The 23331-nt window shown below is 44.2% G+C and overlaps 1 long non-coding RNA gene across 1 annotated transcript; it reads right to left on the bottom strand.

The window, feature by feature from the left end:
* Positions 1-3159: 3159 nt before the first annotated feature.
* Positions 3160-18626, bottom strand: LOC109319805. Its single transcript, XR_002103631.1, has 3 exons — positions 18517-18626; positions 16959-16960; positions 3160-3170 (listed from the first exon to the last, which is right to left on the bottom strand). It is a non-coding gene; the product is annotated as an uncharacterized LOC109319805 (long non-coding RNA).
* Positions 18627-23331: the final 4705 nt, after the last annotated feature.

Here is a 23331-nt window from a genome sequence, read left to right as displayed (position 1 = left end):
TGGGCAGCAGGGGTGGATCCAGGATGTTCCAAATGAGGCTCGGGGCAGCAACCCACACTGCAGGGGTTGCTGCACCCCTTGCTCCCAGCTTCCTCTGCCCCCACCAGTGCAGGCAGACTGAGCCATAGGAGCCTGTGGGGACTTTTTCAAATCCCTAAAGAATGTGAATATCCCTCGTCCCTTCCCCTTCCTGCTCAGAGGCATGTCCCCATCCCTCCTCTTCGCCCTCTTCCACAACTCCTCTGCCTACTACTGCTGTTTTCTCCACTGTTCAAGGAACAGAAAAGCTCCAGAGCCAGCCAGGTTGAATGGGGGCTGGGCTCAGTTGGGAAGGGGACAGTGGAGGGCTACTGGAAAGCAGTTCCCCCCACCCTGCCTGGTCACAATGTGGGAAGAGTACCCCCATCCATCCCTGCTGCCACTTCACAGAATTCTACAAAACGAGGGTTGGAAGGGACCTCAGGCGTAGGGCTGTGCGAAGCTTCGATCCGATTCAATTCGGCGGAGATTTGGCCTGATTCGTTGGCTGAATCTCTGAATCCAAATCAGAGGACCCTTTAATCTCTTCAAATCTAATCATAGCCCTCCAGATCGATTTGGAGAGATTGGGACAGATTTGGTGATTTGGACATAGATACAGCTTTAAATGTTTTTTCTACATACCTCTAGGTAGCAGGCGACTTGTGAATGCTGTGATGCTGAGGTGCATGGAACATCCCACAGAAACATGGGAGGCTCCCCAGCATGCTCAGCAGCAGACCTGGAAGTGGACCAGAAGCACTTCCTGTCCACTTCCAGGTCCACCGAAGAGCATGCTGGGGGCCCCCCTGCACCCGCTTGGCTCAGCAAATAGTACCTCTTGGGTCTGGAGGGGCACCCGGGATCCCCCCACAGCTGATCGCCAAGCCTGGAGGGTGTCAGAGGGCCCCTCTGCATGCTCCCTGGTGGACCTGGAAGTGGACCAGAAGTATTTCTGGTCCACTTTTGGGTTCACTGCTGAGCATGCCCCCTCCCCTCCCCCCGACCACACTTCTGTGGGACGCTTCATCTGCCCCAGCATCACAGCATTCATGAGCTATGCCTGGTACCTTGAGGTATGTAGAAAAACCATTTAAAAGCTGTGTCTATGTCCAAATCACTGATTCTTCAAATCAGCATTGATTTTTCAGATTTGGCCAAATCGAATCAGGGAAAGTGATCCGAATCAACGAATTGAATCACTGTCCCTGATTGGGGCCGAATCTGAATTGAACGGGGCCCACCTTGCACACCCCTACTCAGGAGGTCCTCTAGTCCATCTCCCTGCTCAAAGCAGGACCATTCCCAACTAGATCATCCCACTCAAGGCTTTGTCTACCTGGTTCTTAAAAACCTCCAAGGATGGAGCTTCCACCACCTCTCAAGGTAACCTGTTCCAGTGTTTTACTACCCTCCTAGTAAGAAAATTCTTCCTAATATCAACCTAAACCTCTGTTGCTGCACCTTGAGACCATTGCTCCTTGTTCTGTCATCTGTCACCACTGAGAAGTCTAGCTCAAGAGTGGGCAATTATTTCAGCTGGAGGACTGCTTAACAAGTTTTGGTGAGCTGGCAAGAGCCGCAAGAGTAGCCCCACCTCCTGACAGATGCCCTGCCCCAATTGCCATCTTGGAATCAGAAGTCCCACCTCCCTGACTTTTGCTACCAGAAATCCCTCCCCCTACCCCCAAAAGTACTCTGTTTGGGAGGCAGTAGCTTAATGGCATCACACATTACATGCATGTGAGTTTGGGGTTTTTTAAATGAGTTTGCATTGTTGCAAACTAAAATATATCCCCATGTAATTCAGTTTGCAATACTGCAACTTGGAACATTGCAGCCATTAGTCAGCTTGCCCACTGGCTGTGGGAGAGGAGGGCAGCCTCTGCACAAAAAAAGATCAGCCTTTTACTGCTTCTGCCTTCAGCAGGCTCCTGCAGCCAGCAGGATGCCTGGGGCCCCAAAGGAAAGGGCTGTCTTGCCCCTGGGACAGCACAGAGAGGTGACAGGAGGGCATCTGGGTATGCTGGTGGCTAGGGAAGGTGGCAGAGACAGTGCCCAGGGTGCTTGAAGCCCAGGTGGGCTCAGGGAAGCTAGCAGACCACCTGGGCAGCCCCATGCCCTGTAACACCATCTCCACCACCTTCTCTGGCCACCAGCTGAAGGCAGAAGCAGTGAGGGGCCTGATGCTTTTTTTCTGAGGAGACTGCCCACCTCTCCCATGGCTGGGGGGTGAGCTGACAGATTAATGGTACAGATTAATGCCCCCTGGCTGCAGGAGAGATGGGCAGGCTCCGCCAGAAAAGAAAAGGAGCGGGCCCCTTACTGCTACTGCCTTCAGCAGATGTCCATGGCCACCAGAACAATAACATATATACAGTGATGGAAAAATAGAACCCACCATTTCAATTAAAAACTCACCGTGTCAATTTAGGAGGCACAGAATGCAACCCTAAGGACTAAAACACCATCATGCGTACAAGTGCCCAGGAAGTAGGAACTCAACCACTATAACTTACTCCTTCTTCATCAAGGGCTAAGAAACTGCAGTTTAGCTTCCTCTTAGCACACAATAAGAGTATGCACACAGGTTACAGTGAAATGGCAGATACATGGTAGAGTCTCCCCACCCCCCTTTACCCTGCAATAAAGCGTTTGTAATCCATATCCTAAACTGCAACAGACTGTCCGGAATCCAGGCTCACCCCTGCCAAAAAAAAATTATTGATGCATTCCCTGGAGTACAGTCAGCTAAAATTTGCTGCCTCTTCTCATTGAGGACATGGTGACACTTTGTTCAACCACAAAGGGGAAGCCACCAGGATCAAGCAATTAAGATAGAGAAATAAGAGGTGGAAGGGGGGTGGGTTACAAGATAAAGCTTGCCTGGCTTTGTTAGTTGGGAAAGAAACTGTCCCAGTTTCTTTTATCACTTCTCATACGAAGGCTACATGAACATCTGCAGAATAAAACCCATTCAGGTAGAAAAGAAGATGCCATAGCCAAGTGAGGAATCTGCCCATATGACTCACTTTCTTGCTTGGGTGAGCAACTTTGAAATCAGAAGTCCAGGAATCAAAGTGTCCAATCATACCTCACATACTTACAGCTTAACCAAAGGTTAGAATTAGCCATGGACTCAAGACTGACAGCTAGTCTCTTCTCTCCTATTCCATCAGTCAGACCCTTCAATTCAGACCTGTTGCACATTTCCTATTAATCTGTCATTCATTTTTACTGCAGGCCCTGCTCTGTTTCTGTTTTATTTACTCTTTTAATCTCGAAACTCACTGAATGCCTTGGCTCAGACTCAATGTTTCAATTTCTCCTCCTCCAGTTCCATCCTAGATGTTTGCCACTCCATCACTGACTCCTTGCTCTCTCCTGAAACTGCTTTTGCTAAAGCCTTTAATGACCTCCCGGTAGCTCAGGGATGGTTAACCTGCAGCATGCATGCTACAAGTGGCATGGGCAGCCTCTGTGCAGAGTATGTGACAGACTGGGGAGGGGACAAGCGGCACAGTAGCAGATAAAGCTGGGAACAGAAAACAGAGCAGAAGACTGGGCAGGGAATAGAAAGCAAATCAACAAAATGGGCAGTGAAAGGGGATTGGAATTGCACTCAGGAAGGGTATGAGGCCAATTTGTGGCCTGCCTGCCAAAAAGATTGGCCTCCAGTGCTCTAGCCAAAGCCCTGAATGCAAAACTCCATTCTCATCCTTCACCACCCATCAGCTGCCTGCAACAGTGTTGATCGTGTTCCTCTTCTTAAAATTTTGTTTTCTGAGACTCTACCTCTCTGGGTTATCAAACCCCTCCCATCAACATGTCCTTTGGAAGTTCCTCCGTGCCTCTACTCCAGCTCTCTGTGCAAGTTCCACAGGGCTCTGCCTTTTGGTGTCCTTCCTTTTTCTCTTTCCATACTTTTAGCACTACATCAGCACAATTGCAAACACAAATACCAGAGTAATCTTTATGCTGACTATTCATAGGCATACCTCTCTATTCAAGACCTATCTCCTTCTGCCCAAACTAAAATGCAGACCTATCTTTCTGACCTCTCCTCATGGATGCCCAGACACATGTCCTCAGGCACCAATCAATAGTGTCATTTGTTTGCTGACCCCTATGTGCCTATCACTATATATCTTTTGCCTTATAATTCATTTGTTAGCAATTGGGGGCAGGGATTGCCTTTTTGATCCATGTTTGTATAATGCTCAACGTGGTGTGGCCCTGGCCTATGGCGGGTGCTCTTAGACACTTCAGTAATACTTCTGAATTAATAGTAATGAATGCCTCAGTCATGTGTCCTCACAGTGATGTCAATATAGGTTTTTAGGAGGGGATGACTGACAGCACTGATGGCAATTTCTATTTGGTGATACCCAGTCTTGCCCTGGCATTTTGATTCCATGTTAGCAATTACCCTTAACATCCACGCTAGGAGCAAATGTGGTTCAGAATGTTTCAACTTAAAGCACATTCAGAACGTGCAGCTGTAATCCTTTACAGGCACCGCTGATGTTTATTACTGCTAATAATAGAAGAAGAAAATAGAAACATATCCAGCAAATTCATTATAATTGAAAGGGTGCTACATGAAGTGGCAAATCAGCTTGAATCCCTCAAGCCAATAAATAAGAAGGAGACTACTTTGTTGAATATAAAGATGCAACTGAGTTATAATTGCCCTGAAGGTTTGTGATGAGATTAGGACAGTCAGTGGTGCTTAATGGCTAAAGAGAAAACGAAAAGACCACTGTGAAAGAGGGGAACTACCTGACCTAAACTGAAAAGGAACGAGCAAGAGGTAGAATCTGCCATAAGCAATAAACAGATGAATTTGCACATGCTTCACAAGATGCTCAAGGTGAAGTCAGCGATTAATAAAAAATAGAAAGCAAACGTCAGCAGGGAGCATTGCAGTGAGGCATTTCAGGGCAAAGAGCAGCAAGTCAGATATTCCTTCTGAGGATTTCTTCCATCACTTCACCCTGTGGGTATGGCAATACTGTATTTCTAATTTGTACACTGCTATAATATGCCCTTCTGCTTTGTTGGTAGGATCTTATTTCTGGAAAAGGAAAGCTCTGCACTTAGGGAATGCTCCACTGAAGTCAAAGCAGACTCTCAAATGGACATTGGCTGAGGGTCTTAAATAAGGTATGCGTACATGAACTATTTACACCAAGGGGTACAAAAGAGTGGGTTTTAACCATCAGCTCTGCTGCAGGAACTGATCGTCTACATGCTCTTACCCAATGGTCAGTGGAAGCTAAACCACTGTATCTTACCCTTCAGTGAAAGAGGAATCAAATGCTGAGGTTTACTTGCTACCAACTACAGCAGGGGTGGGCAATTATTTCTACTGGAGGGCCACTTAATGAGTTTTTGTGAGCTGTCAAGGGCCACAAACAACATTTTTCAGAAGATATCATTTTAACAAATTATAAATAAAAAACATACTAAAAATAAAACATCTACTGTAACACTTTAATTTTATTTAAAAAATAATTTTTGTCCTGATTTGGTTTTTTGAGTAGTGCATATAGAGGAGATTGTATAACAGCCCAAAATAAAGCCTTACTGTTGTATAGTGTGTGTGTGGGGATGGGTGTATAGTGAGTGGGCATGGGGACAAGGGGTGTTTGTGTAGGGGTGGGTGTATGGGGAGCTGCCTGTGTGCCAGGTCCTGGGAGACGGCTGGGAGTGGGGAGCAGGAGGCGCATGAAGCATAACTCACCCAGGCAGTGCAGTCAACAGACCCCTCCCCCCAATCTGGCCTGTGGGCACTTGGCATGGGGACAAGTTCCAGCTGCTCCTACCCTGGGCAGCCTGTGCTGTGCTTGCATCTGCACCTGCCACCAGGCCTGGCCAGCATGCACAGCTTCCTGGCAGAGTTGCTCCCAGTGTGGCTGCAGCCACCTGGGTACTTCTTGGCTCCTCCTTCTCTTCCTGCTTCTGCAGCATCACTCCAGGCAGCAGGCAGTGTGGGGAAGCTGTAGGGACACATGCCAGGCAACAAGCAGCTGCTCATCCAGGTGGAGAAAAGCTGCTGCCAGGTAACTCCTTCCCTAGCACATGGAGCTCTCCAGCTCCAGCTCCTAGCTGCCTTCCGCCCACCCCGCACCATGAGCACTTGGTGGAAGGCAGCTGGGAGCTAGACCTGGAGTTGGAACTCTGCACTCTGGGGCAGGAGCTGCTCAGCTGCAGCTTTCCACTGACCTAGCTGGGCATCTGCTGCCCAGTACACATCCTCATGGTTTCCCCACACTGTTTGTTGCTTGGGGAGGGGAGGAGCCAAGCAGTACCTGGGTGGCTGCAATTGCACCAGGAGCAGCTCCACTGGGAAGCTGTGCACACTGGCTGGGGCTAGGCCTGGTGGGAGTGTGGTGCAGGCTGTGCCAGGCGGGAGTGGGCAGAGCTCAGCCTGATGAACAGTACCGTACAACTGGTAGGCCAGATTTGGCCCACAGGCTGTATTTTGCCCACTTGTGAACTAGTCTGGGCATGCACATGAACGGTTACTGACAAAGCAGCTGCCACACAGTAGCATTCTTCCTTCTTTCACCGTGAAGGAAACTGTTTACGTGCCCAAAGCCTAAGACTTATCATTCTGCTGCACTTTGCAGTCTATACATTTTTAATGCCTTTAGCTCTAGCAGTATTAAAAAAGGACCCTACGCTTCGGCTCAAGGCTCCAGACCAACATGACAAGTATAATCAGGTTAGACATTAACTCAGCAACTACTTTATATCAACAGGCCTGCAACACCAATGGCATGAAAAATCAAGCCTATCATCTGTCACCCTTCTTCTAACATGGATCAGCTCCCTTTCAGGCATCTCCATTTTCAAGAGCAGAAGTAAATACAGATGGACAGATCCTCAGATGAGGTGAACTGTTACAGCAACAGTGGCACTGATGGAACTGTAAATAGTTCTCACCAGCAGCAGGCCTATCCAATAAACTCTACAACATGCCCTGAAGATCAGCAGAGTCCAGCTTTTTTAGAACAGGAGCTGCAAAAGGTGAAGTCCCTTCACAGAGAATGCTCTGTACATAGCTCCTTCCCTTTTATGTTGTGGATGCTGAAGGTCAATTACCTTTGCTGATCATATCTATGGCAGAGCAAGTCACACACAAAAACTTGTCAGTTTTGCCTAAGTTTATGTTCCTACACCTCCCTAAAATTACTGCAGGGAGTACCTTGCCTAAAGCAAATATTGAAGTTAAGGTACTTAGCTATCTAAGTACTTGGCAAGTTTCTGAAAGGGTGAGTCACTTTAGTACTGTTTGTTACCAATGGGACATATGATAAAGACCATCAGATGCCTTAACATTATGAAAGAAACTTTATGCTCATTTTTCCTGCTCCCTGAGTGCCTGCTTTCTCCACTTAATGTTTAATTAATGCTAGTATTCATACATCACACACACGCACACACATTATTCAATTAAGTGCTTAAGGCTCACCAGTGGCTCTATATAAATCAATAACACTAATAATGATAACACTACAGAGCTACTGAACTTTCATATTTCATCCTTTCTAATTAACTTCACGAGTGCTGAACTTCCATCATAACTGTTTGCAGCTGAAATCTGAAAAAAAATGCAGTATACAGTTTGTTCCAAATCATACATGGTAGTCGTTGCTGTGGACCCTGTGAAATTGCTGGCTGCAGGTTGCACCTTACATAAACCAAGAACCGACCCCAAATCCCACTAAGTGTCACCCACCATCTCCGAACACACACAGCTATCCTTCTGTCCTTTCAAAACAAGATTAACTCAGCTGTGACCTTTTCAATAGCATGTGTGAGAGATTCAAAGCACCTGACAAAGTAAGTGGTTGCTTGCAAAAACTTATGCCTCTCTGAATTAGTCCATATTTGTCTTCTACATGTGTTCTGATTACATTGGAGCAGAGTTGATTATTTGAGTCTGCTGGAACGTTTTAATCAGAATGCTCCAGTGTGCTGCAGCATCTCATGCATTCAGCACCCCTACATTTCAAAATGGAGGCAGGGAGCTTTAACTAAAATTCATTGAACAAGCTCTCAGGAGCCACTTTAATTAAAATGCCACTCCCTTGGAGCATGTGTGTGGGTGCCCATATGGTGCCACTCTGCCCTGCCTTCTAACAATTGATGTGACCACCTCTAATTTCTCCAGTTGGGTAAACCAACAATTCCTTCATGAACATTTTTTGAGCCAAATGAGCTCTCCAGAAGTGTTAGCTAAATCTATATAGCCAAGCAACATTTTATTTTGGTTGTGAAGGAGATGAAGCTCTATCCCCAAGCACTGTGCATTCACGTTATCAGTACCAAATGAGTTAGACCCTGAATCCAGCCAACTCATTCAATTGTGCACTGCCTCCTGATAGTACAAAACCATGAGCGTTTCAACTGGAATTAAATAAAGGATTCCTAAAGTCTCTTTCAGTTAATAAAATCTAACTGGTAATTTAAGATGCTTCCATCTGTGTGTGACTTTTAGATCAATAGGTAATGCTACTTGCAGTTTTCAAAGGTTCAATTCATAAAAGCACTGAAGGTAACATTTATGGAGGAGCTCTGTCAAAGTATATTAAGAAAGCACAAAGTACACTCTCTTTGCCCTCACTTGCACAAAAGGGGTATCGCATTGCTATCCTATAGTGGCAGGATTTTCAAAAACTACTTAAGTGTCTTTGTAGCTTTAGAAAATATTCCATAAATTTCTTTTCTCTTTTGTGGGTTGGGTGCCTTCTTTCTGGATGCCATCTCTTAAAAAAGAACACCACCCCTGCCCACCCAAACTCCAGAAGTCACAGCACAGATTTAATAATATCAGCCAAGATATGTACTTATGGATGGTCTACCAGAGTCCTCTTAATTGAAAGCTGATTTGCAGGGAATGTTGAACACTCAGTTTCTAGGAAATGAAAAAAAGCTGTTTACAGATTCTCAAGCCTGCTATCCCAAAACTGAGTCATCCAGTGTGATGACTTGGGTAATCTTTTTGCAACTGATGAATTCTAGTTGAAATAAAGCAGCTCTTACTATGGATTATGCCATATCATGCAGTATCTACCTCTGCATATCCACCAGGTCTGACCTCTTCTCTCCCAAACTAAATGCTAGGGGCAGATCCAGAATTTGGCAAAGGGGGTGTGGGAGCAGCCACCAGTGCTGCAGAAGTGGATGCATCCCTACTCCCAGACTTCTTCTCCCCCCACCCCCAACAACCAGTGAGGGCACACCGCACTGCAGGAACCTCTGGACACCATTTTAAATCCCCAAAGCACATAAGCGTCCATCTCTCTTTCCCTTCATGCTCAAATGCACATCCTCTCCCTTCACCTTCCCTCCTTCCTCCACCTGCTGCTGCTACTTTTCCCACTGTCATGGGGTAGGGAAAGTTTCAAAGCTGCTCCTGCACACTCCAGCCAGGCTGCATGGACACTGAGCTCAACTAGGAGCAGTGACAGAGGCAGTGACAAAATGGGGTGGGAGGCAGGTTCTACCACCTGCCTGGTTCATGGGGAGGGCTGAGACTCCCCACAGGCTCCGGCAACATGGTCCATTCCAAAAGGGTAGTGCAGCCACAGGACCGTGCCCGTTCTGGATCAAGCCCTCCTGGATGCAATGTAGTTATTAGATTCAATGACTGTGCTTTGGACTGAAGAACTGGTATGCTAAGGAGGTTGTTGGAAAGTAGAGAAGCTATTTTCTTCAGTTTCTCTGCAGGGTATGGGTGAAGCAGTGAATAGAGAAATCAGCAGCAAAACAACGAAACCACGTGCTGGTTTGAGACACAAGTTGGAGAGCCCCACAGAGACAGGAAGAGAAATCTTTAGACAAGAGAGGGGAAGAGCTGAGGAGGATATTATGGCAGAGGGGCTGTTTGAACCAACAGTGGAACCAAGCAAGTCAGAGAAGGGAAGCTTAACTGGAAGGACACCATGATACAAAAGAAATGTTAAGACTTGTATAAGGAGGACCTTGGGCTAACAGACATTGTATTTGTTCTGAGAGGAACTGTTTTATCTCTGGACAAAGTGCACTCGTTCAGATGACCACATAAGTTTTCCTGAGACAAATCCGAGAAAGGTTCATGGGATAAGAAGTGCTAACAGTTTATCCCAAGACATTGGGAATTTCATGTAAACAGTCATTACAGAATTACACCATTGAATTAATAGCAGAAAAGCAGCAGTACATTTAGCCACTCACTAAACCCTGATTGGAAGGGTCATGTTTCTACCTGCCAATCCCAGGACTTTGCTGTTCCAGGATAAACACAGCCACAACTTGTCCTGGGACAAATGCAATGTCTATTCCTAGCCTTAGGCACTGCCCCATGCACAGGTAAAACCTGAGGGTAAATCAGAAAGCTGAGACCTTCAATGGAGGTTTGAGGCATATGCAAAGTGCACCTATGGAGGCTTGAGAAAGATGATACAAGTTTTAGGAATAGGAAATTGGGCCTCAGTGACAGAAGGGGCCACATTCTGTTCCACTTATTAGAAGTGTAAGTGAAGTTAGGTGCCTAACTGTAATTCTATTCCATGCTGCTTGAGGCCTGAAAATCTATCAACTTAGCTACTTCCATAATGCACCAGCGTTACACTTCAGGCTGAATCCCCAAAAAGCTGCAAGGAGGAGGAGAAACCAATCACTTTTTGCATTAAACATTTTTCAGGGACTCAAACACAGTGGAATAGAACACTATTTAGATATGTAAATACACTCACACACTCAATAAATGCAACAGAACCTGGCTGGTGGTTACCAACGATTTCAAGCTAGGAAGGGTGTCTGAATTCTGTCCAGTCACAGCAAATTAGAGTCACACAAAGTTCCACTTCTGAATCTTTTTCAGATTATTTCTGTTTATACATTTTATAAAGGCTGCAGGACTCTCCGACCTGATCACAGATGGAATGAACATACAGACACTGAATCTTTTTAGAGTTAATTTTTCAGCTGTTGTGCGGTCTCCCAAATGCTCCTTCACTGGGAATGAGGAGCAGCCATCTTCACTGCCTATATGCAAGGGAACTCTCAGTGTGCAAACAGACATTGCCCTTGTACCCCCATAAACATGTTTACGGCAGCACAAGTTGTGTGCAAACAGATGTCCTGGTCCACAGTCATGCTCCAAATATAAAAAAATGTTGCTGTGGACAAAGGCATGTGACACACTAAACAGGAGGATGTTTGTTTGTTTATGTGCACCATGGGATTTCTCCTGCAGGGGATTCTTGTGGTGCAGGTATCAGGCTGCCATGTCCCAATTTGGGGCATTTGTCTGCAAGTAGGGAAATCTGCATGGGGGATCGGTTGCAGACGTGTACCATGGGAATACCCTGCTAGGGATTCTGGAGGCATACATAGCTCACCATTGTGCCCTGACTTGGGGCACAGCACCCAGGGCCTTCAAGATCCAGCCCCTGAAGCCCCAGGAGTGGCAGGAGCTTCACCCTACAGGACAACAGCACTGGTGATGCCTGCAGACATCAGTAAAGCTGTTCTGGCACAGCTGATCCCACTCCAAAGAAGATGCCTGTTTATAGCCACAGTTCCCACATGCAGGGAGAGAAGGAATGATAGCAAGCATAGCAAGAGATTCTCTTGGCTAAACAATGAACACTTCAAAGACTTGAAACTTAAAAAGAAATCTTCCCAAAGGGGCAAACTTGATGTTGTTATTAAGGATGGGTATAAAATTGCAGTACAGGCAGGTGGAGAAAAAAATCAGGAAGGCCAAGGCACAAACTGAGATGGAGTTAACAAGGGACATACAAGCTCACTCCATAAGTATGCAAGAAGTTAGAGGAAGGTCAAAGAAAGTGTAGGTCCCATACTGAATAGGGAAAGGAATCTAACAATGAATTGTGGGGAAAAGGCTGAAGTGTTTAGTGCCTTTTCTAAGAGCCCAGTGCAAAATCTGTGTGTGTCTTCACAAAAAGGTCAACTATCAGATGTAAAGCACAGTTAACAGCAAGGAGAGGGGAACAAATAATTAGCCCAGAGTAGGAGGAAAAAGGCTGGAGATTACTTAGAGAAGTATTTTTTTAAATCAGAAGGGCCAGATGAGATTCATCCAAGAGTACTTAAATTATGGGCTGAGATAATGATAGAGCCATTGGTTATTGTCTTTGAGAAGTCACAGAGGCTGGGTGAGGTCTCAGAAGACTAGAAAATGGAAATACTGTGTTTATCTTTGGAAAAGGGAACAAGGAAGACCCAGGGATTTGAAGACAGGACAATCTAACTTTGATATTGGAAAAATTCTGGTGGATATTGTCAAGGAACTGATTTTTCATAGAACGATAGAATCATAGAAAATGAGGGTTAGAAGAGACCTCAGGAAGTCATCTAGGCCAACCTCTGCTCAAAGCAGGACCACTCCAACTAGATTATCCCAGCCACTGTTCTTCCCACATCCACAGAGCCAGTCATCTCAACCGGAAGGCAATCAGGTGGTCAGGCATGACTTGCCCCTGGTGAATCTATGCTGACTGTTCCTAATCACCTTCTCCTCCAAATGCTTAGAAATGGATTTCTTGAGGATCATCTCTTCCATGACTTTTCCAGTGAATGAGGTGAGGCTGACCAGTCTGTAGTTCCCTGGATCCATTTTTATCCTTTCTTAAATATGGAAATTAGACTTGTCCTTTTCTAATCATCCAGGGCCTCTCCCAATTTCCATGAGTTTTTAAAGATGATGTCCAGTGGCTCTGCAATCACATCAGCCAATTCCCTTAACACCCTGAGGTGCATCTCATCTGGCCCCATGGATTTGTATATGTCCAGCTTTTCTAAACTGTTCTTTTACTACTGTTGGCTGCTCACCTCCTCCCCGAACTGTGCTGCCTTGGTACAGTAGTCTGGGAGCTGACCTGGCCTGTGAAGACCAAGGTGAAAAAGGCATTGAGTACTTCAGCCTTTCCTGTATGTCACTAGGTTGCCTCCCCTATTCAGTGAGGGACCCACACTTTCCCTGATCCTCTTCTTGTTACTGATTTCTATGCAACTAGAGGGTAACACATGATCAGAAACAACTAGCATGGGACTGTTGTGAGAAAACCAGACTTAACCAACCTGATTTCCTTCACTGATGTAATGACAGGCTTTGTGGGTGTAAGTAGTGCAGTGAATGTGATAAACCACCCCTAACATTCTTGAAAGCTAAAGAAATACAGTCTACTAAAAATACTATAAAGTAATGCATAACTGGTTTGATAATTCTGTTGAAAGAGTAGTATATTAATGGCCCTCCAAGTGTGGTGGAGTAGCAATACCAGAGAATAGAATTAAGATTCAAAATAACTATTGGAGAAATGGTTTGTAATTAATCAGATAAAATTTGGTAACAGCAAGTGCAAAAAACTACACTTACAGCATATTATGCATATATATGAATTGGGAAGGGTCTGGCTGGACTGGACTGCATACTGCAGAGAAGAATCTGGGGATTATAGCAGACAATAAAGTGAATATAAATTGGTAGTGAAATCCAGATCCTATGTTCACCTAAACCTAACAGTGAATTGGGCTAGTGAGGTTAACGCATACCAATATCTGTAGCCAACATGGTCCAGCCTAAATGGACAAGCATCCATTTATAGCTGGATCAAGTAAGGACAGTATTCAGCCCAAGTCCTGTGCATGGCTTGGATTCCTGTCTTGGGAGCCACAGGAGACACTGTAACTGTTATGCCACCATGCCCCTAGCGTTGTAATGTTGTTGCAAAAAAAGGTAATACCATAGTGGGATGTATTAACAGACATTTTGTATGCAAGACAGAGGACATGATTCTTCTACTCAGTTTGGCTCTGAGTGGGGCCTCACTTCTACTAGTATGACTGGTTTTGGATACCCCACTTCAAGGTAGGTAAAAATTGCAGATAAGATGGAAATTTTGAGTCCAGGGGAGAGCAACAAAAATAACTAGGGGCATGACATTCGAGGAAAAGTTGGAAGACCTGGGATTATTTAGCCTGGAGAAAAGAGACTGAAGAGGGATTGAATAACAACCTTCAAATACAAAAAGGATCATTATAAAGAGAATGGTGATCAACCATCCTCTGTGTACACAGAGGACAGGACAAGTAGTAATGGGCTCAAACTGCAACAGGGGAAATTTAAGTTGGATATTAAGAAGAACTGTTTAACTACGAAGGTGGTTAAGCACTGGAACAGATCACCAAGAGAGGCTGTAGAATCTCCATCACTAGAAGTTTTAAAGGGTAGGTTAGAAAAATGTTGGTCTAGGTTAGTTGAGACAGGGATGGTTCTCTTGAGCAGGAGGATGGAGTAGATGACTGCCTGAGGTCCCTTCCAGTCTTATTTTTCTAGGATTTTCCCTATGATTCTGTACTACAACTCTGTAGTTTTTTTTAAAGATCCTTGCTGCTAGGGTCTCTTAATCCCCGGGCATGCAAACTTTTATCACTGTTTCAACTCAGCTTTAAACAAAATACTCCAGGCATAAGGGACTAACTTCCATCTAAATGCCTCCTTTATTTATGTTTGCACTTGATCATTTTACAGGCTAATTGATTATTCCTTTTGCATTTCATCATTTTCCCTAATTAACTTCACTGCCCACTCTTCTGGATTTGGTTTCTTTGCCTTTTAGATGGATTACCCACTTATTCACTATTTCTCTTGCTGATTGACTACTTGATTAGCTCTGATCACTCTACTGAATTACCTGAATTTTTTAAAGTTTATTGTTGGCCCATGACAATCACCTCTAGCTATCCACTATTTAATCATGCCTTCATTCATACCCGTTACTCATGTCCCTCCACTCCCTTCTGGTCTCATATAGTTTGCTATTCTTTTTCTCCTCCTCCATTCCTCACACTTTTATCTTATGTATTCTGTTCTCTCACTCACTCAGTCTAACTCTTTTACAGTATCCCCTTCTATCCACTGTCCATTTGACCACTCTCCAACTTCCATTCTGACTTGGCCTTTTGGCTCTCCTACTTCATAGCATCATAACTCTCTACCTCTTCCTTAGCAATTTCATATTCCTGTGGTAGCTTCTTTTAGGTAGACCCAGGAGACCCAACACAGTCTCACCAAAGTAAATGTGGCAAAGACAAAGACTACAAAGACATGGGGTCCATTTGCATGGATCTGATCTCAGATCAGACTGTAGCATTTTGATATAAGCTGTTAGCTTGGATCACAACCTTTCTACTAGCTAGCAGCATACTTTGAAGAGCTGCATAAAGCAAATCTATCCTCAATTCTGGTTTTGTAAAAAAATCAGACCCATTGTCATTCTTGGTAAAAGCCAGCAGTCTTTTCTGAAAATGCAGTGGCCACAAAAAAGACAACTAGAAAATGTAGTGGCCACAAAAAGGACAACTGTTTTCTATGTGTGTAACAGAACAGCTCACAAAAGTCCAATTTGTATCTGGGGCAACAAAGGCTGGAAATAAATGGTTCATCTGGAAGTCATCACTGTTCTTTCTTATTTCCCAAGTAAGAATGGAGAATCTTATAAGCATTTCAATGAATCCCCACAGTTAAAACATTATGGGATATAAGTAGTATCAATTAACGGCAATAAAGAACAGTTCAATATGGGGAAATCAGATTGCAGAGTTCATTTTCTTCTGCTGAATCAAGGTCTTCCCTATTAGAGTAAGCTTCAATTAAGAGAGAGAGGATCAAAATAAAGATTAAACAGAATTGAAAAGAATGTAAGGACCTATTCTTCATAGTGCTAAGAAACCCTGGATACCACTGAATCACCATGGGAGCTAAAGGGAGTTCAGTTACTCTCCAGCAGCTGTCAGCATTTGACAAGATCAGATCCTTTCTGCTTATGTTAATGAAAGGTCCAGGTTCTCCAGAGGGGGCAAGGCAGAGGAGCCAGCAATGGTTCCCTGATCCCAAACCACCCACCTGAAGTGCACATTACTTCAGAGGAGGAACCTTGTTTTGGGGCCCTACCATGCCCAACCTCTGTCCCTGAAATACCACTGATGCACTCTCCTTTCCCCCTGTGGTGAGGGGAGGGCATGAGAAAGGCGGGGTTAGAGGCATATATAGTGCCAGAGGAGTTACTCCAGTACAGAGCTCCTCCTGCATACTCACCTTTGTAAAACATCAAAATGTTAGACTAAAAATGGCTTCTAGTTCTTGTTGTTATCTTTGCCCTCAGAACTCATGCAGGTGGAGTTGCAACTAGCAAGGGACATGAAGGGTAACAAAAAGTTTATACAAGTATGTCAGAAACAAGAGGAAGATCAGAGAAAGTGTGGGTCCCTTACTTTTTCTGCTTCTTTTCCTCAGGTCCTTGTCATAAACTAGACGTTTTTCCAGAGTTGTGCACAAACACTGGCTCTTTCCATTGCTGCAGCGAGGTCCTCCTTTGTATAGGTCTCACCAAGGACTTGGCAAACACACATGTGCTCCACAGTCTGCAATTCACTGCACTCACATATATTTGTGTCATTAGGGTAGCCCTCATTTGATTATGCTTATTTTTGATCTTCCAGTTTGTGTGCATAGGCTATTTAGGCATTGCCACATTGGCCAATTATGTTGTTGCAGGTATTGACTTTCCCTTTCCTTTTCTCCATGTGTGAAGGTAAATGTTGTCTAACTTCCATTTGGCTTCTCTATGGTGTATGTTAAAAAGTTTTAACCTGCGTCTTGGTTGGGTTGGCACAAAGTTGGTTCTTATTGTAGTAATTTGAGAGGTTGTTCAGTGTGCATGTCAGTCTGTTCTCAATAGTTGTAAAGTCCTTCTCTTGCATTGTGATGCATAGATCATCAGCATATATGAAGTTTCACATATTACTTTGCATGGGTTGGTTATTGATATATATAGGTATTAGTATGCTACGCTGTGAGAGGCTGTTTTGTTACTGTTTACAGCAGTTGTGTTTTTTGCACAGTTCTACATAAAAACATCTACTACCCAGAAGAGATCGGATGAGCTGCACTAGGTGGTAGTCATGCATCATTGTAGACTTTAGGTTTTAGTGTTTGACTGTGTCATATGCCGCTGCTTGATCTACAAACACAGCACCTGTTATTATCACTTTCTGAAATCCATCTTTTCCATGTTGGGTGTTGTTTACTATTTGGCTAGTGCAGGACTTGTTAGGTCTAAATCTGACTTGTTCTGGTATTAGATGTTCAATATGAGGTGACAGGAAGTTGAGAATAAGGACTGGTAAGGCTTATAAAGATAGCACAGAAATGACACTAGACTAAAGTTACCTGGGCCAGAGGCATCCTTTTCTGGCTTTAATACAGCTATTACAGGTGCCTGTTGCCATAATTTAGCTATTCTAAAGCTTGATGAGCAACTGTTAAAAAGATGTTATACCCATCACTGAGTTGTAGGCATAAAGTGTTTGATCTGCTCCATGCATATGTCACCAAGTCCAGCTGCTTTGCCATTTTTCAAGTGACTTACTCTGGTGCCATGTTGATCCATTGCGTATGGAGTGCTAAAATGGTTTTCCTCCAGATCAGTTTGCCTTACTGAAGAGGGGAGGCAACCTAGTGACGGATGATGTGGAAAAGTCTGAAGTACTCAATGCCTTTTTTTACCTCAGTCTTTATAGGCAAGGTCAGCTCCCAAACTACTGCACCTGGCACCACAGCCTGGGGAGAAGGTGAGCAGCCAGTAGTGGTGAAAAAACAGGGTAGGGACTATTTAGAAAAGCTGGACATGTACAAGTCCATGGGGCTGGATGCAATGCACTGGAGAGTGCTGGGGATGTTGGCCAATGTGACTGCATTGCTGCTGGCAATCTTTGAAAACTCATGGGAAAGGTCCTGTTTGGCTTGAAGGGGCTCATTACTACCAATGGATCAATGTCTAGCTGGCAGCCGGTATCAAATGGAGTGCTCCAGGTGGTTGATCCTGGGGCTGCTTTTGTTCAATATCTTTGTCAACAATCTGGAAGATCAGTTGCACACAGCAAGCGTGCAGATGACAACAAGCTGGGAGGAGTAGCAGATACGTTGGAGAGTAGGGCTAGAATTCAGAGAGACCTAAATAAATTGGAGGGTTGGACCACAAGAAATCTCATGAAGTTCAACAAGAACAAGTGCAAAGTCCTGCACTTAGGATGGAAAAATAGCATACACCAGTACAGGCTGGGGACTGACTGACTAAGCAGCAGCTATTCAGAAAATGACCTGGGGGTTACAGTGGACAATAAGCTGAACATAAGCCAACAGCATGCCCCTGTTGCCAAGATGGCTTATGGTATACTGGGCTGCATTAGTAGGAGTGCTGGCAGCAGATTGAGGGAAGTGTCCTTCCTCTATTTGACACTAGTGAGGCCATGTCTGCTGTACTGTGCCCAGTTTTGGGCCCTCTACTACAGCAAGGATGTGGACAAATTGGAGAGTCCAGCAGAGGGCAACAAAAATGGTTAAGGGGTTGGAGCACATGACTTCTGAGGAGAGGCTGAGGGAACTGGGCTTATTTAGTCTGGAGAACAGAAAACTTAGTAACAACCTTCAACTAGCTGAAGGATGGTCCCAAAGAGGATGGAGCTAAACTGTTCTCAGTGGTGGCAGATAATAGAACAAGGAGAAATAGTCTCAAGATGCAGCAAGGGAAGTTTAGGTTAATGAGGAGCAACTCTTGCACCAGGAGAGTAGTAAAACACTGGAACAGGTTACCCAGAGAGGTTCTGAAGTCTCCATCATTGTTTTCAAGACCTGGGTAGACAAAGCCTTGGCTGGGATGATCTAGGTGGGGATGGTCCTACTTTGAGCAGGGGGTTGGACTAGATGACCTGAGGGCCTTTCCAACCCTAATTTTCTATGGTTTTATGATAACACCTAGCACCTATAGAGAACTCCACTGTGTTTGGTAATACAGAAACAGAGAACTAAGACTGTCCCCACCACAAAGAGCTGCCATTTTAAGGGTAAGTGCAGACATTATATTTAGATCAACCTAACTAGGGTTAAGTCAATCTAAATGCGAATTTGTACAGATGTTTGTGGGCTTTAAATCAGGTAAAACAAATGTTGGGCCTGACTTAGGTTTTTTCACTAGAGTAGGTAAAACTAACTTAGGGAACAGGTTAACCTAATCTAGTAAATATCTGAACACTTTTGGAGAGCAGCCTGGGGCTGGGAAAGCCCAGTTCCTTGCCCTAGCTTCAAGGCTGTGCTCTTCCTACCCCCTCTTCCTACTCTAACCATGTCATTTTAGCATCCCAACCTCCCCCTGGATAGACAATCCCTCCATGGACACTCCTGCCCGTGGACCTGCTAGCCTCTCCGCTCACCCTGACTTACTTACATTGGGTTCCTGGCACTGGTGAATGTCTATACATGCCACTCCTGATATACCATCACACAGTTTAAAATAAGCTGTGTGATTGTAGACTGGGTGCAGCAAATGTTTGTACACACCCTAAGACAGTATCTCTCTGAAGAACTCCCAATACTGAGTCTCTCCCAACACAGCAACCAACAGTATTTCTAGCATTAGGCATGCCTGTGTCAAATCCTAATGCATGTCCTGTCAGTACTATTATACCATTTTGCAATGTTTCCTATATGGCTCTTTTCATCTTAAAAAAGAAAACATCACTAGTTAAAATAATTCAGCCATAAACCTCAATAGCCTACATACTACAGAAAAGATAGCACTTGGACATACAAATTCATCTCTCCCCTACTCTGGGAAGCACAGAGTTGTTTTATTTATTCTGGTGCATAATTAAATAACCTAATCACTACTGCTTAGCTGTGGCTACATTAGAAAAAGAAAGCACCTACTAGTTTATTTTCAGAAATGTAGAGTGATTAAAATGGTTATTCTAAGAAGTTACTGTACCACTAATTGAGATACTGTGCCTTCCCTGGCAGGCTGTGGAAATGCCTGCTGAATTAAGACTAAAATTGCTTTCACTTTTTTATTGCCATAATTTTTAAAATTTATTTTAATAACATACCTAGAAAAGAAACAGAAGGGAAAGGCCACTCAAGTTACGGATTTACATTATTTTGCCTACATGTGTAACAAACAGAGGAAATGATGAAACCCTTGCTTTTTTACAAATGCAGAGAAGCATCTTGATATTCTTTGTAATGGATCAACATACTAGCATGCTGGAGATGGTTTTTGGCACAAAACCTCTAGTCAGAATAATCAGTAGTGCCAGATTTGGGAGTGAAGGGGGTGGGGGAGATGGAGGAAGCTGACGGCCAAAACATTTGGTGGCAAACATACGTAAACAGCAAAGCCTTTCCAAGCACTCACTTAATAAAATTAGATCTACAGGAAAACCAGCTAAGTGGAACTACATGAACAGCTCAGACTGCTCTGAGGAAAGTGTAGCCCATCTGCCTAATTTCTTTTTTGAATGCAGGAGTTTATAGACTTAATTCAAAGCCTACTAAACTCAATTTTGGATCGATCCCTTAACTTGATAAGCACTCCACTGGCGAAGTGAATTCTCTGCTGTGGAGTCACCTGTTACAAAAAAAAGGATATAATCCTCTTGTTTTCCAAAAGTGAGGGTAGTGGGATCACACTAGACATGTCAAATAAATATGAATTTGGCCTTCAACCTGTAATAATGCCTGGGCACAGACACTTCTGAAGTCTAGGGCTCCTATCGTTTTTCTCATGGCAGTCTGTACAAGAGATTCACAATGTGAGCTATGCTCTTTATTTTCTTTATCCTCAGTTCTCCTAGCATATGGGCCTTAAGAAATAGAAATGAATCTTCTACCAGATCAAAAGGGTCGAGCTGCTCTGCTTGGAACCATGGATCTTCCCTCCTCTGCTGAATAAATAAACCATAGCAAAATACTTATTTGATTACAGTTAACGTCTTTCTCCATGGCTTTTTTGCTATTTGCTCCACTGAAGTCATTATTGGAAAATGAGTCAACAAATACTTTCTATGAATAATTCCTGCCCACAAGGTATGTCATAAGCATTTTGTTGTGATGCTTAAATATTTCAAATGTCCACAGCATAGGTTTCATTAGACACACTAGTTACATAATATTGTTTCAAGGTTCTTTGGCTGAATAACTCCTGCAAGCAAGATTCGCCATTAGGAACACTCAGATTTAGGAGCTTAGAATATACTTGCAACACATTTGTTGTTTCAATTGTAATTGCAATTGCTTTTAATTCATTTGCGAGAAGTTTGTGAAAAGTGAACACAAACAGGAATTCTGTTTTTATTTCAGCAAATATTTCCAAAATATATATTTAGTTAATTGTACAGATTTGCATGCTATCTCGAGTGGATCAAGTCATTAATGGATTATTTCAACTCTCCTCTGCAATAATTCCAAATAAATACATTTGATGGCTGCAGTTCATTCAGAAACTCAGCTGCTAAATTAATTATCAGGGGCAGTAAGGAAAGTCCCATCACTGGTTTTTGGTAGCTTTTCAGACAAGTTTCAAGTTTATGCTCTTCTATCATAGAAGAATCATTTCCTGGAGTCAGCGACTACTTCCCTTCCTCTCTCTCCTAGAGGTTTCCTTCTTTTGGACCAAGTGTTTTTAGATAACCTTGAATATAGCTTTTTAAAATGATTATATGCTGTAACCCTCTGATCCCAAGGGGTCCACTTAATGGCTTTGAATGCAATAAGTAAATTTCATTCATTTAAGTAGCAACAGAAAAAAAACAATTGTTGAGTGGCTGAAAATTTTAGCTTAAAATAAAAAATAATTAAATAAGTTTAAATGTTATTTGTAAGCATGAAAACCTGGCAGTTAAGCATTTCTTTTTAGACATGCTAAGTGTCTAAAAGAACTGCTTTTATCAGACATTATATAGCACTAAATATTGGACAAGTTTTAGAAGGATTTGACCTCCCCACCCAACATTTAAAATACTTACCAGTGTTCAATTCACTTATCAAAATAAACCAAAGCCTTGTCATTTATTTGGCCTCACTATTAAGCACTTTAAATTCATTAAACTGTTAGGCTAAAAAGTAGGAAATTAATTACTTAACTGCAATAAAATATCAGTAACAAAGGTATTAAGTGCCATTAGTAAGTCAATATATTGCTTGAGAATTAGGGAGTGCAGACAATCATAACACTTCAACTGTTCCAGGAATGTCACTGATTGGGAACTGGTCCACAACTCTCCTTGGGCAGCAGTGTCCACAGATACACTGTGAAGGGTCCTAACTAGTAGTCTGATCTTTTAGGGATTGCACCAAAATGCCACCTGGGAGTGGCAAAGTATCTAGACCATCGTGCCTTCCAGGGGTCAGTGCCCAGAGTTTCCCCAGGATTCCCTCAGAGGGGTAGGAAGCTCTGAACTGGGGCAGGGAGTTGGAGTGGAGGAGATGACAGGTGTTGGAGGGACTGACTGCTCTGGACCCCTGCAGCAGGACCCCTAAGGATAGCGGTGATGCTCCCTTGTGGCCGTGCAACTCCTGCCCTCACTCTGGCTCCTCGGGGTAACCTCTTGTTTCCTCACCTGTCGCACCTTGATGGAACTATTATAGTGTTATGAGAGGCTGCCCCAGGGTCCCAGAGTGAGCCCTCATTCACTTTAGCCAGCTGGTTCCTCTTGTACCTGGCTGGCCCAGTCTTGCCCCATAGGCACTAAGTTATGGTTCTCCTGGCTCTAGCAGTGCCTCAGGGCACCAGTTGCATTTTGGGCTATATTTGTCACTAATGTCCTCCCCTGTAGCAATGTGCATGCCTTGCAGATGTTATTCCATATTCACTTGAATGGGGCCCTCAGGCCTTGAACCTTTGTCTAGGCCTCAGTCTTCCTGGCCTTGGCCCTTTTATTTTGGCTGTCTCTCTCAGCCTAGGTCCACTGCCCTGGACCTTGGCTCCTGGGCCCCAACCCTGTCTTACACTCATGCTCTCTGGACCCCTGGCCATGTACTCCTGTGCTCCAGACCAGTCCTCAACCCTCAGTGTCCCTACCCCCAGACTAAGCTGCTTCTTATAGAGTGCCCCACCAGGCACCTTTCTGTGGCCTCCACACCTCCCCTACAGTCACAACGCAGTCCTCCGGTTTCCCGATTAAACGCAACATAAACACAAGCAAGCTGCTTTAAGAACTAGAAGTCTCCCCACTGTGGGTCCAATGCTTCCCGGCAGGCCGTCTCCCATACAGCCCTCTCAACCCAGCCCTTGGGTGCATGGGTGCCTGCCTGCCTCCAGTAGCCCTTCTCTCTTAGGAGTTCTTCTCCCTGTAGCATGCAGGACCAGACTGCCTGTTTGGGCTTTGGGACTGGATTTATGTGCCCCAAAGCCCCATCCCTTCCTGTTATGTGACTCCCCAGCTTCACACAGGGGT

The sequence above is a fragment of the Crocodylus porosus genome, unplaced genomic scaffold, assembly GCF_001723895.1.
Source record: "Crocodylus porosus isolate Cpor-Errol unplaced genomic scaffold, CroPor_comp1, whole genome shotgun sequence".
Classification (NCBI taxonomy): Eukaryota; Metazoa; Chordata; order Crocodylia; family Crocodylidae; genus Crocodylus; species Crocodylus porosus.
The sequence above is the reverse complement of the archived record's forward strand: the minus strand, read 5'-3'. Positions and strand labels throughout refer to the sequence as shown.